Genomic DNA, 14,185 nt, shown 5'->3' on the forward strand with positions numbered 1-14,185 from the left:
CGTTTAAAAGGTCCAGTAAACTTACCTTTTTTAAAAAAAGTCCAACATTCGCGAAAATGACCAAGGAAAACAACTTAATCGTTAGAGCCAATAGCATTAGAATATGGTTCAAATGGCTCTGAGCACTATGGGACTTAACATCTGAGGTCACCAGTCCCCTAGAGCTTAGAACTACTTAAACCTAACTAACCTAAGGACATCACACACATCCATGCCCGAGGCAGGATTCGAACCTGCGACCGTAGCAGTCGCGCGGTTCCAGACTGAAGCGTCTAGAACCGCTCGGCCACATCGGCCGGCAGCATTAGAATAACAATTTAGAATTAAGGTACATGCTTGAAGCAAAAGAACTTCTCGCTTAATGCATGCAACAAACTGTCTAAAATAATCGTCAAGTATACCAAAAAATCAAACGTCTCGTATCATCAAACTTACGATTGAGTATTAATGTCTGACAGTAGGCTGGCCAAGAGAACCATATCAATGAACATAAACACCCAGAAATAGGGAAATGAAAGTAGACTTATTGAAAAAAAACGTAACAAGCAAATGCGAGTAGGATTTGCGCTCTGAGGGATATGTACAAACTTAATTATGCATACAGAAAGTTCATATACAGATTTTGACAAGAGAGTGTGCGAGAATCAAAATATGTGACATTAATGACCTTATCTTTTGATTATATTGACATAGAAGCTTAAATTTTTTACATCGCCAACGGACCGCAAATAAATTTCAACTTGCTACCTGAGTAAAAGGTGTCTTAGCAGCCCACAGACAGACTGATAACAAATTACAAAAAATATTTTTGATGTGATATATTTACAAATTAAGAATTATCTGATTTTTTTTACTTTACTCGTACTATGAAACCTTTTTTCTTGCCAAATTTCATGATTCCACGTCAACAGCAAGCATCCCATCGTCAGGGCGCGGAAGCGCTGTAACAATTATGTCTGAAAAGGTGGCACGCAGAACCGTGGTTTGGGGGTCTTGATGCTTGGTCCCTATGGGGTAAGAAATTGTTGGTTTATCCCGGACTAGCAGCCACTTGTACAGCCATTCGAACATCTGTCTTACTTAGCTATGTTACGGTATGTTAAGCGAGGTTTAAGTAACGAAACGGTGCTGGCGCCCAGATAGACTTTCGGAATCGATTAACTCCTTTTGCATAAGATTTTATTAGTCTGAAACTAATGCTCAACTAATAGCACCATTTGCACGTATGCTGTTCGGATTTTGCGTGCAAAAACAGTCACCTTTAAAGAACTCCGGACTCACCTTTAAAGAACTCCGGACTGGTTCAAATTTGGTCCAGCGGCGTATCAGGTCTTGGTCTAAATCGTGCTTCGTTTGGATTTCACTTGCAAAAATCACGTTTTTTGGGAGTATTCTGTGCCACAGCACTTCTGTTCTTTAAACTTCTACGAATCGGTCCAAACTTTGCACGAAGGTAGATAAAATGGATAAAGGGAAAACGAATTTTTTTATCCAGTATTCTCTATCCGTTGTCCAGATACGACGGTTTAAAGTCGAGCTAATTGTAGCACGTAAAATTCGTTGTTACGTGAAGTGACTGTGCGGAGCCGGAGTAAAGAGGGTAAAATAAACAAAAAGTGCATTATTACGATAAAATTGAAAACTCACTTTCAAAAAATCTAGCTTCATTCGGATTTTAGTGCAAAAAACACATTTTTGCGAATTTTCTTACGCGTGACAGTTCTATGTTTCAGACTTGTGTGAATCAGTTCTAATTTTGAAAGAAGATAGACAATGACATGTAATTAATGGTCGTTAGCAACATGGTTCGAAAGACAATAAAAGAAACCTTTACCGGATCAGTCGTCGCCCAAGTTAACAAAAATCTACGTCTGTTGCCAAGCTATGGCGGTCTAATGTCAAAATTATGGCTGAGAAAAGTTGGGAACCAGAATGAAAAATATTCCTACTGTAGGACACAAAAGGCAAATATGTGCTGGGCAGAGTTACGGATATAAAAGAAGGGAACTACATTTTCAACTTAACTAGCAGCTTAAAAGACTTTTAACTCAAAACATATTGACGTATTCGCGGTTTTTTTACTAGTTTACCCTGATTCTCCAAAACAGTTAGCTCTCTTAGATCCACCCCTGTTACACGTATGGTGGGAGATGCCAGAACTAGGGGTGAATCTAGAACAGCAAGTATCGCAGAGTGGGGATGCATGTATCCTAAACTTTAATAAGACGTTCTGTCATCTTGCACGGAATGACAAATGCCATATTAAACTTCCTGGCAGATTAAAGCTGTGTGCCGGACCGAGACTCGAACTCGGGACCTTTACCTTTCGCGGGCATGTGCTCTACCATTCTGGAAACATCCCCCAGGCTGTGGCTAAGCCATGTCTCCGCAATATCCTTTCTTTCAGGAGTGCTAGTTCTGCAAGGTTCGCAGGAGAGCTTCTGTAAAGTTTGGAAGGTAGGAGACGAGGTACTGGCGGAAGTAAAGCTGTGAGGACGGGGCGTGAGTCGTGCTTGGGTAGCTCAGTTGGTAGAGCACTTGCCCGCGGAAGGCAAAGGTCCCGAGTTCGAGTCTCGGTCCGGCACACAGTTTTAATCTGCCAGGAAGTTTCATATCAGCACACACTCCCCTGCAGAGTGAAAATCTCATTCTGGAAATGCCATATTGGATGACATGTACCATGTTTTACGGCGTGATACTATTTATCTCGTTCATTTACTTAACACGATGCATTATATTGGGAGAGACGGGTACTATTACTAACTCGCCTTTTTTGTGTTACGATGTGAGCATTTTTCTTTTTGGTGGGAGTTGATGAGTGAGTTTGAGAGCATCAAAATATGTGACATAAATGGTCGTAGCTTTTTTGATTTCACTGTACACTCCCAAGGGACAGTAGACATTAGTATTTGACATAAAGTTCAACCGGATATTTCTGTCCGTTCCTGAGTGAAATGGGTCTTAACAGACGGACAACAAATTGATTGCATACGGGATCCGTTCCAACTGATTGAGGAACGCTAACAGTAGAACCATACTTTGTGCAAAAAATGCCAGAAAACAATCCTTAACAAGGAAAGGTTGAAGATGAGCGTCAGGAAGCGAAGGAGGACGCAGCGCGGAGAGAATTTTAAGTGTTTCACGTGTGGCAAAGCAGGCCACACGACGGCTGTGTGCCGCCTAAAAATAGGATCGAACACAAGCCTGGGGTCACGGGAGCGTCCGGGCAGTGCAGCGCCGAGAGATGGTCTGTCCGGGGTACGTGAGTGCTCAGTGCTCATCGGGGAGCGTAAACCGCAACCAGAACGAGGAAAGTGCCAACCCAGTGTTCACATAACGTTACGCCTGTCCTGGAGTTGGCATGTGGGATGTGGCGCTCCATTAGAAGCAAGAAATCAGACACGCATGGCTAAAACTGTGGAGCCGCAAAGTTCTTTGTAAATTTTACTCGATTTTGTAATCCCTGGAATAACATCACAGATCCTCTCAACCCGTGAAGTTTTATTTCGTTTCTTCCTGAACTCTGAAAGCTGCACCTTTTTTACCTGGCAATGTACAGGGTGATTTTTTCCACGGTGTCAAACTCCAGGGATTGATCGATGAGAGGATACGGAACAAAAAAGGTCTAATGAACTTACGTCCGGAAATGCGTGCTTTCCATGCTAGAGACCATTTATTCAATCATACATTGTTACAGAGACTGTGGTCTAATACGCGTTTTACCATGCAGCCACAAATGGTTCAAATGGCTCTGAGCACTATGAGACTTAACATCTGTGGTCATCAGTCCCCTAGAACTTAGAACTACTTAAACCTAACTAACCTAAGGACATCACACACATCCATGGCCGAGGCTAGGATTCGAACCTGCGACCGTAGCAGTCGCACGGTTCCGGACTGAGCGCCTAGAACCGCTAGACCACCGCGGCCGGCATGCAGACACAGTTACAGTATACGTCGATAATGGTTTCCATGTGCTTCAACGCATGCATGTACGCACCGAAGTGTGTTCTGTCTCACACGTTCACAGCGGCCAGGCTGCATCCTAAAAGTGTCAAAGACAGCATGAAAACGCTGCTGTAGTGTCTCCACATGTGGAACGGGCTCTGCATGCACGATACTTTTGAGATGACCCCATAACCAGAAATTTCACGGGTTGAGATCCGGTGAACGAGCAGACCATGCAACTGGACCTCCTCGTCCGATCCACCGACCACAGAAAACACGATTGAGATAAGTCCGGACATAGACGGTGAAGTGGGCTGGAGTACCATCTTGTAGCAACCATATAACCCTTCGAATCATCAATGGTACTTCTTGCAGCAGGGAAGGCATGATTCGCCGTCACACGACAGGTGTTCTGCATATTATACCACAGATGACTGTTATTAAAGTTAAAGATACTACTCTGCGTACAGGTTGCCTCATCTGTGAATAGGATGGATGACACAAATACCGGAATCGTGATTTAATGGTGAAAAAAAAATGGCTCTGAGCACTATGGGACTTAACATCTGATGTCATCAGTCCCCTAGAACTTAGAACTACTTAAACCTAACTAACCTAAGGACATCACAGACATCCATGCCCGAGGCAGGATTCGTACCTGCGACCGTAGCGGTCGCGCGATTGCAGACTGAGGCGCCTAGAACCGCTCGGCCACTGCGGCCGGCATACATGGTGAAGAAACCAGTGACAAAACTGCTCCCGATATGGAAAGTCTATCGCTTGTAACCCCTGCACGCGCTGTAAGTGATAAGGACAGTAACAACTGTCATGGAGAATGTTCCACACGGTCGTCTAGCTTACCCTGTACTGGCGGGGCAACTTACACAGCGGTCACCTTCCACAGCGTTAATCACATTTTTCTCCAAGTCTGGGTACGTCCTTCATGATTTCCTGCATCATGAGAAGACCCTGTCTCAGAAAAACGGTGAAACTCTATTGCAAACATCAAATGCTGTGGTTGTTGTTGGCGGGGATAGGTCTCCTGACACAACCTTGCTGCCAGCCGCCCATTGCCGTTTGCCTTTCCGTAATTAAACACCATGTCGGCAAGCTCTCGATTCTAATACGGAACCATTGTGTACAACGCTGCATCACATCCACTACAAGGTGAGTCAGCAAGAGAAGTGAATCTGACACAGCATTATCAGTTACTATGGCAGAAGAGTATACTAGGGCAGGACGTATGGGGAACAGTCCCACTCTCAAGGAGGAAACCATGCGTACTGTAACGGTGGCTGCATGGTACAGCCCGTATTAGAACTCGGTCTCTGTAATAAAGTATGATTGCATAAATGGTCTCTAGCATGGAAACCATACATTTCCGGATACAAGTTCATTAGACCTCTTTTGTTCTACACTCCTGGAAATGGAAAAAAGAACACATTGACACCGGTGTGTCAGACCCACCATACTTGCTCCGGACACTGCGAGAGGGCTGCACAAGCAATGATCACACGCACGGCACAGCGGGCACACCAGGAACCGCGGTGTTGGCCGTCGAATGGCGCTAGCTGCGCAGCATTTGTGCACCGCCGCCGTCAGTGTCAGCCAGTTTGCCGTGGCATACGGAGCTCCATCGCAGTCTTTAACACTGGTAGCATGCCGCGACAGCGTGGACGTGAACCGTATGTGCAGTTGACGGACTTTGAGCGAGGGCGTATAGTGGGCATGCGGGAGGCCGGGTGGACGTACCGCCGAATTGCTCAACACGTGGGGCGTGAGGTCTCCACAGTACATCGATGTTGTCGCCAGTGGTCGGCGGAAGGTGCACGTGCCCGTCGACCTGGGACCGGACCGCAGCGACGCACGGATGCACGCCAAGACCGTAGGATCCTACGCAGTGCCGTAGGGGACCGCACCGCCACTTCCCAGCAAATTAGGGACACTGTTGCTCCTGGGGTATCGGCGAGGACCATTCGCAACCATCTCCATGAAGCTGGGCTGCGGTCCCGCACACCGTTAGGCCGTCTTCCGCTCACGCCCCAACATCGTGCAGCCCGCCTCCAGTGGTGTCGCGACAGGCGTGAATGGAGGGACGAATGGAGACGTGTCGTCTTCAGCGATGAGAGTCGCTTCTGCCTTGGTGCCAATGATGGTCGTATGCGTGTTTGGCGCCGTGCAGGTGAGCGCCACAATCAGGACTGCATACGACCGAGGCACACAGGGCCAACACCCGGCATCATGGTGTGGGGAGCGATCTCCTACACTGGCCGTACACCACTGGTGATCGTCGAGGGGACACTGAATAGTGCACGGTACATCCAAACCGTCATCGAACCCATCGTTCTACCATTCCTAGACCGGCAAGGGAACTTGCTGTTCCAACAGGACAATGCACGTCCGCATGTATCCCGTGCCACCCAACGTGCTCTAGAAGGTGTAAGTCAACTACCCTGGCCAGCAAGATCTCCGGATCCGTCCCCCATTGAGCATGTTTGGGACTGGATGAAGCGTCGTCTCACGCGGTCTGCACGTCCAGCACGAACGTTGGTCCAACTGAGGCGCCAGGTGGAAATGGCATGGCAAGCCGTTCCACAGGACTACATCCAGCATCTCTACGATCGTCTCCATGGGAGAATAGCACCCTGCATTGCTGCGAAAGGTGGATATACACTGTACTAGTGCCGACATTGTGCATGCTCTGTTGCCTGTGTCTATGTGCCTGTGGTTCTGTCAGTGTGATCATGTGATGTATCTGACCCCAGGAATGTGTCAATAAAGTTTCCCCTTCCTGGGACAATGAATTCACGGTGTTCTTATTTCAATTTCCAGGAGTGTATATCCTCTCATCGATCAGTCCCTATAGTTTGTACACGGTGGAAAAAATCACTCTGTATAGAAAATGAAGTAAATGGGCTGAAATAGGAACTCCCCAGTCGTGCAGTGTCGGTCAGTATATTAGTAATAGTAAAAGCGTCCTACATAACCGCACAGTACTGTGTGAAGAAAATAATGCGTTCCCATACAGTCCGGCAATTTCAAGTCTGTTTTATGTGGATACCACATTGTCGATATTTTAAAAAACAACTGAATCAGAGACATCTACCAAATATACTTAACTAGAAGCGTTCGGGGGCCATCCTGATCCATAAGCACTTCACCAACGCCCACACCTCAGACACACTGGTCGGAGAAGTGTCGAATGTAGCCCATATGTGCTTCACAAAATAGAGGTCACGTGACCTGGAAAATGTTGATGGTAAGATGTGTATGGGAGGGCACACAAACAACCTCATATCTGTAGAGCCTTTCTCTATCCATTCCGAGACAATTCGGCAGCGACTGAACCATCTGATGCGCATGATAGGACATTCCTTCCAGTATCGTCTGCCAAGGAGAGGCGCTGGCAGCCGTGCCAGGGACCAAATTTTATGAAACGTATGACGGCAATATCTTCACATATGTGTGAACGGTGCCGTGTTGGCAATCAGAATATATCGCCTCATATGGCTTTCGACATCACCGGCGTGTAAAGTTTATTGCAACTCATCTCGTCAGGCGGACCTATTTGTACACTTAATGTGTTGGTCCAAATGCTAGACGGCGAACTGTTTTCACAAAAGCGTTAGAGGAGATTGTCCCGGCTCGCGTGGAACAATTGCCAACAACAAGACCCACCACATTAATTGTGCTATGTGCGTTTCGAGGAGAAGTGTGTGATGCAATAGGGAACAAGTAAGAGTACTCCAGTTACTCACAACGGCATTCACTTTAAGGAGCTGTCTCCGTGAACACACACACACACACACACACACACACACACACACACACACACACACACAACGATACGATCACTTCTTATTTTACCGTCCGATGCTTGCTTATCTTTGTTATGACAGCTGCTATGTCTGTTGTGCCATGTTATGCCTTGTTCTCACCATCAAACTGGTTAAGGAACTGGACACGGAGGCCATTTAGGTTTTCCGTGGTTTTCTTAAACAGTTTGAGGGAAATATGGGGACGGCAGATATCCTTATCCATCCATATCCAAGCCGAATTTGTACTCCGACCCGAATGCTCTCCTTCTCAACATAACTGTAAACCACAAATCTCCCATCCTTCGTATCTCATTCTCGCTAGCTTTTTACAGAGACTGGTGTTTCTGATTCTTTGTTGGTCACAAATTTTCAAAATGAAATTTAGTACCAGTTTCCTGTTTGGAATGCAGATTTTCGCCAGCTGCAGAGATTGCACACGTGACATGTTCGGTATCATCAGCATTATTTCCTCACCTACTAGTAAAAAGGTTTCTGCAGGACCATACAAGGTACGTTTCCACTCTTCCAAAACTCCTGGAATACCTCTGGAAATCTTATACATCCAGAAACTTACACATCCATAAATTTGTGCAGGAAACCCCCATCGCAGCGATATTCCCCACTTTAACTGTTGCGTTGTTTCTACGAACATGTACTCCCTTTCCTTAACTTGTAAGTTATCCACATCCTACCACAATGTACAGTGTGTAAACTTTTAGATGGCAGACCTCTCCCTAGTCCTGAATCGGTAGAAGTCGGTTAACGTCGGGAGGCTTCGGTAGGCACGCAGATTCGACTGGTGCCAACATTACGTAGCTGACTGTGTTGTACAAGGTAGTCATTGTCGTCTGCTTCGTTATTGTTTTGCGCTGTACTGTTGTGCGTGTTTTTATTGTGCAGTTGTGCTAAACATTATCAAAATGAGTGAAGAGGCAGTTGCTGGCCCATCTCGGGAGTCGTCAACAAGCCCTACCGGTAGGCCTACGGAGAACAACTCGCCAAAGTTTCATTGCAATCGGATGAATGGTTTGTGAGCGCATAGTAGACAAATATATATATATATATATATATATATATAATGTACATGACGATTTCAGTTTCGTTTACGAACAACATTTAAAGCGTGTTTTACTTCCAAGCCTTTCGTTTGCGTTCGTGTAATTTGTAGTGCCAGCAGTGCAACTGGTAGGCGTGCCTTGTCCCCCCCCCCCCCCCCCAACAGCTCCTCTCCCCTCGCCAGCCAATGCTTGCTTCCTCCTCTCCCCGCACTCCCCTCACAACTCTGCCGTCTTACAGTTAACACACGGTACCTTTAACCATCACCTACTCTCCGTACAGGAAATTCGTGCAAGAATCTGTGAAGCAGATTCTGGAGGAATGCCTTCAAAGGTACAGTTTTTCTTTTGTTTTACTCATTAAGAGGAAAATCACTGTTTTATTCATTATGTGGCAGATTTAAACTGTAGGTCACTCATCTTCATATTTATAAAACTAAACTAAAGTCTTTCCGAACAGACCTCGGAAGGCCCAACGGTACTGACCAACTGGCATTTCATCCTCTGCCAATAGGCGTCACTGGATGCGAATATGGAGGGGCATGCGGTCAGCACACCGTTCTCCCGGTCGTTGTCAGTTTTCGTGACCGGAGCCTCTACTTCTCGATCTAGTAGCTCCTCAGTTTGCTGCACAAGGGTTGAGTGCACCCCGCTTTCCAACAGCGCTCTGCAGAGCGAACAGTCACCCATCCAAGTGCTAGCCAAGTCCGACATCGCTTAACTTCGGTGATCTGACGGGAACCGGTATTATCACTGCGGCATCTTCATGTTTATGAACAAGAAAAAGGAGCCAATGCAAGACTAGCGAACTAACTGAGCATTATAAAACACTTTTTCCTTTTAATTATAAACAAAGCTAATTGCCCGTGTGTGCTTTCTCGTGGTGTATGGAGCAACATACCTACTATAAAGTCACAGGTTCAAATCACACTCATTGCCTCGTGTTTTAGTTATGGAAGCGATTTATTTAATTCCGCAAGGTCAGGTGTGTAGCACCTCAAATGAAGAGGTAGCAGTCCGGAACCAAGCGGCTGCTACGGTCGCAGGTTCGAATCCTGCCTCGGGCATGGATGTGTGTGATGCCCTTAGGTTAGTTAGGTTTAATTAGTTCTAAGTTCTAGGGGACTGATGACCTCAGCTGTTAAGTCCCATAGTGCTCAGAGCCATTTGAACCATTTGAAGAGGTAGCAAAACTGATTGGCTAGTGGCCGACGAGGCATCAAATTGAAAGTAAGTAAACAGCTTTCCTTTTACGTGTTTTAAAAGATTACATTGAGTAATATTTATCGTTAATCAGCAGATCATTATCTGAGCTGGAGCAATGATCATTACCATAGGATGATTGTAAATCATCTTCCATTACGTAACAGGATTTATACTTCTTAATATTATGGTAGTTTAAATTGATGATATGCAGTAAACGTATACTCTTTATTTGCATCGTAAAATGCTCAGCGACTAAACAAGGAGTTAAATAAATTGCAGTTTGTCTGACCATGAAATGATCCATATGTACTCGAAATGCAGTCGTCTAGGTCGTCCCTCTAGAAAATTGCAGATGATTAAACTTTTTTTTCCAAGTCACGTAGCTTCGCCCTCCAGGTCACTTGAATAATGGAAAAATTGCTTGCTGGTGTGCTAATAGCGGAAACGCTAATTAATATGGTACTGGGGATAGACAATCACTACTTCAGTTCACGGGCAATTAACCCAGAAGAGCAGACAGAGGGATGGTTGCCAGGAAGCTCTTCAAAGAACAAAGAACGAACCTCACCCGGACTGCCTTTCACTTATCAACCGTGAAGGAAGGGGGTGAGTATCCGCCGTCGAATCCTACGGATCATAATATGAATCGATTAGCGTTGCACTGATCCACGAGAAAAAAATGTCCAGCAAAATACCCCATGACGACAACGCTTCTAAATAGTAGCAGAATTTTAGAAACTTTACAGTCTTCCTCGGTTTCTTCTAAGAGCCTTCATAGGAGGAAATACGGACCATTACTGATTTTAAATAACATTTTACAAATTCATTAATGAGTAACAGTCAAGAAAATTTACGTCCAGCCAAAACTTTTGTAGTACGCATAGATTTAATAATGGCGTTTACTATTGTTGCAACGTGCTGCCTCACATTTTGAAGCATCCAACTATTAACGCTGTTTGAAAGTTTTATTGTGTATTGTAACTGTTGGTACCGTGATGATATGAACATACACCTTCCTCTTCCTTGTATTATGATTTTTATTACTGACATGAAGCATACTATTCTAGAATACGCCCATTCTTTAAACATCTGCAGGCTGTGATTAAGAAGTAATTTTGAGTCAATTACCTAATTGAAATTTTTTTGGGAAACCAGAAAGATTTCCCAGTGATATTTTCTATACTGCAGAAAGATTTCTTGACTTCATGAAGGACTGTTTCCTCGATAGTACCGTCCTTTCTTTTTACCACAAGTAATTTTTTGCCTTGTAAATTATAAATTTGGTATGCTCGGTTAGCCACTCCAGCTAAGACAAAGGTACATTATTAAATTGATCTCCAATTAAAAACCTGCCGTGCTGTTGGTAGGAACTTTAGCATTTTTATCGTTTTGAATGTCTAATATAATAAATATAAATTTAGATAAATTAGAAGTGCAAGTTCACAGCAAATCCTAATGCAAACCAGCTGTACTACATGATTATTCTGTACAGGAATTGAATGATCTATAAATGCAATCGGTATTTTATAAATGTTAAAGACGAACGGCGCTATACATGACTTTCTGGGCTACCATTAATGCATCTAAACAGTAACATTAAATACTGTCGATGTACACAAAATGAATTTTATATTATTTGTACGTTTTGTAGGCTCACCTCAGTACATAAGCAACGTAAACTAAGTATAACAGAAATCCAACTCGGCATATTGTCTACTATTTGCTTCAAATCTCCAACTCTTCTGATAATGTGAAAGGCTTCCCTCCCCAGGAATTCTTATATCGCTGTAGAGCGTGCTAAATGTTAAGCAAAACGGGGTCATAGTTGCTTGATAAACAGAAATGGCAACACGACGTCATGTTGATGAAGCACATCAGCCAAATTGATTCCTGAGTGTTTCTCAAAGGTGACAAATAGTGTTCCGTATCCAAAGGAGTAGAAACTATTTTAACCATGTTGTCTCGCGGTGGACGTTGCTGAAAGCTACATAAAAGCACTGTATAGCGCTGCATACACTGAAACGTTCAAAAGAGCTAACACTAGGATGTCTCTGAACAGAAGCTAACAACACGACGAAGTAGAAACAGGAGAATATTAAGCAAGACAACAAGTATTTAAGGATAAGGCACAAACTTTAATTCTCCGTGTTGAAGTTAAATAATGTTCCAAATTTCCCAGAAAAATAAAAACCTTAACATCAGCCTGAAAGTTGGGAAGTTGTATTGGACATAACTTTATGTTCTAGGCATAGTACTAGTGGAGGTAGTATCTCCTTGCCTTCAGCCATCTTAGTATAGGCTCATACAGCGTGGAATTCCAAGGACGATGCAGCTTGACATTTTTCACATCTGCAAAGCACTACATAAGGTAAAGGTTTGGTTAAGCGCAAATAAAAAACCAACAGGGTAACGAGTTCAGAATGTACGGATAAAAAGGTGACAGGCACTTAAATATTCGTTCTTATTTTTCGTTTCAGTTGTTAAAACAGTGAAATGGACTTTCCGGGGTTTGTGATGGAAACTGTATAATATTACTTAGTGCTGAAACGTGTAGTATAGTTACGTAATTGCAATCAGTGTAAATATTCCAAAGTTTGCTTTTCTTTACAGTGTTTTCAATTTTGTTATTGTATTGTTTCATATTATTTACCTATAAACCTCCGACAGCCACGCCCCAGGAAAATGACTTGTAGTAGCTCCCAGCAGAGAAAGTAGAGAAAAGGAGGAATAAGACTGCCATAGCAGTGGTGGCTCAACTTAGTGGCTAACAGGAAATAAGTGCTAGTAAACTAAATTTGGAAATTTGTGGAAAGTGAAGATGGCACTAAGCAAAAGGCTGTGAAACCAGTAGTTATGACAGATTTTTGATAACTAGGTCACTATTAGCATGAGTATCGAGCCTGTGATTCCAACCATATGAAGTAGAGTAACCATTGGAACTATCAGTAAGCAGCTTTAGGAGGAAAGGTACAGCACGATTACAGAATTTACTTCCATTAATGTTCATCACCTTTATTAATCGTAAATTTTAGCAGTAAGTAGGCGTCCCTTTTTTTTGGGTAAGTGATAATTGATCCTCTGTTGGCGCACTCGTTAGTACTTACGCACTCATGAAATAAAGTTACTCCGTGTAGATGACAGAGCGCACTGGATTTCATGTAGTGGATCATTTATATTAATGGGCCTTTGAATAACTACGATACTACGCGAAAAATACCTTTAGCCTCAATTGCAGTTTATACATATAAAGCACTCCGTCTTCAGGCCACGAGTGGCCTACCGGGACCATCCGACCGCCGTGTCATCCTCAGAGGAGGATGCGGATAGGAGGGGAGTGTGGTCAGCACACCGCTCTCCCTGTCGTTATGATGGTATTCTTGACCGAAGCCGCTACTATTCGGCCGAGTAGCTCCTCAGTTGGCATCACGAGGCTGAGTGAACCCCGAAAAATGGCAACAGCGCGTGGCGGCTGGATGGTCACCCATCCAAGTGCCGGCCACGCCCAACAGCGCTTAACTTCGGTGATCTCACGGGAACCAGTATATCCACTGCGGCAAGGCCGTTGCCAGTTTATACACATAGATCAGTCAGCACTAATAACCGTATTTATTAATTAAGCTTACAACAGCGGAACCTGAAGTTGGTAGGGAAACATCAGTGTACAGTGACTGAAAAGTGAACGTTTATAACCTCTCCCACCAATTTTCACTGCCATGGAATATATGGTGTCACAAAATTACAAGTGTCGTGTGGTCTGATTGGGACGGCTTTCACCGACCATGGCGCTGGCTGCTAATAGATATCGACTACACATATTTCAGTAGTTTTCGCTATACTCGGGACGGTCGTGACAAATACGAGGGCGTACCGAAACCTAATGGGTCCAAATTTTTTGTTCTGTTTTCAACATCGGTTGGGGTATTACATGCTATTAATATTACTCGGTCAACTCTCCCTCTTCGCCGAAGCAAGTTGAAACCCTCTGCCGCTAGAGGGCTCCGAACTGCTGAGTGTAACATGAGGGTATGTGACGTACTTACGTCGGTGAGTGAGAAACCGCGCTCTGTAGTCGAGTTCAAATGGTTCAAATGGCTCTGAGCACTATGGGACTCAACATCTGTGGTCATCAGTCCCCTAGAACTTAGAACTACTTAAACC

At 44.3% G+C, this 14,185-nt stretch overlaps 1 non-coding gene and 1 pseudogene across 1 annotated transcript; one reads left to right on the forward strand and one right to left on the reverse strand.

Annotated features, from left to right (window-relative positions):
* Positions 1-2,510: 2,510 nt before the first annotated feature.
* Positions 2,511-2,585, forward strand: Trnap-cgg (transfer RNA proline (anticodon CGG)). Its single transcript has one exon. It is a non-coding gene; the product is annotated as a tRNA-Pro (tRNA).
* A 10,892-nt stretch (positions 2,586-13,477) lies between these two features.
* Positions 13,478-13,594, reverse strand: LOC126186079 (5S ribosomal RNA; annotated as a pseudogene).
* Positions 13,595-14,185: the final 591 nt, after the last annotated feature.

This window comes from Schistocerca cancellata, chromosome 4 (assembly GCF_023864275.1).
Source record: "Schistocerca cancellata isolate TAMUIC-IGC-003103 chromosome 4, iqSchCanc2.1, whole genome shotgun sequence".
Classification (NCBI taxonomy): domain Eukaryota; kingdom Metazoa; phylum Arthropoda; class Insecta; order Orthoptera; family Acrididae; genus Schistocerca; species Schistocerca cancellata.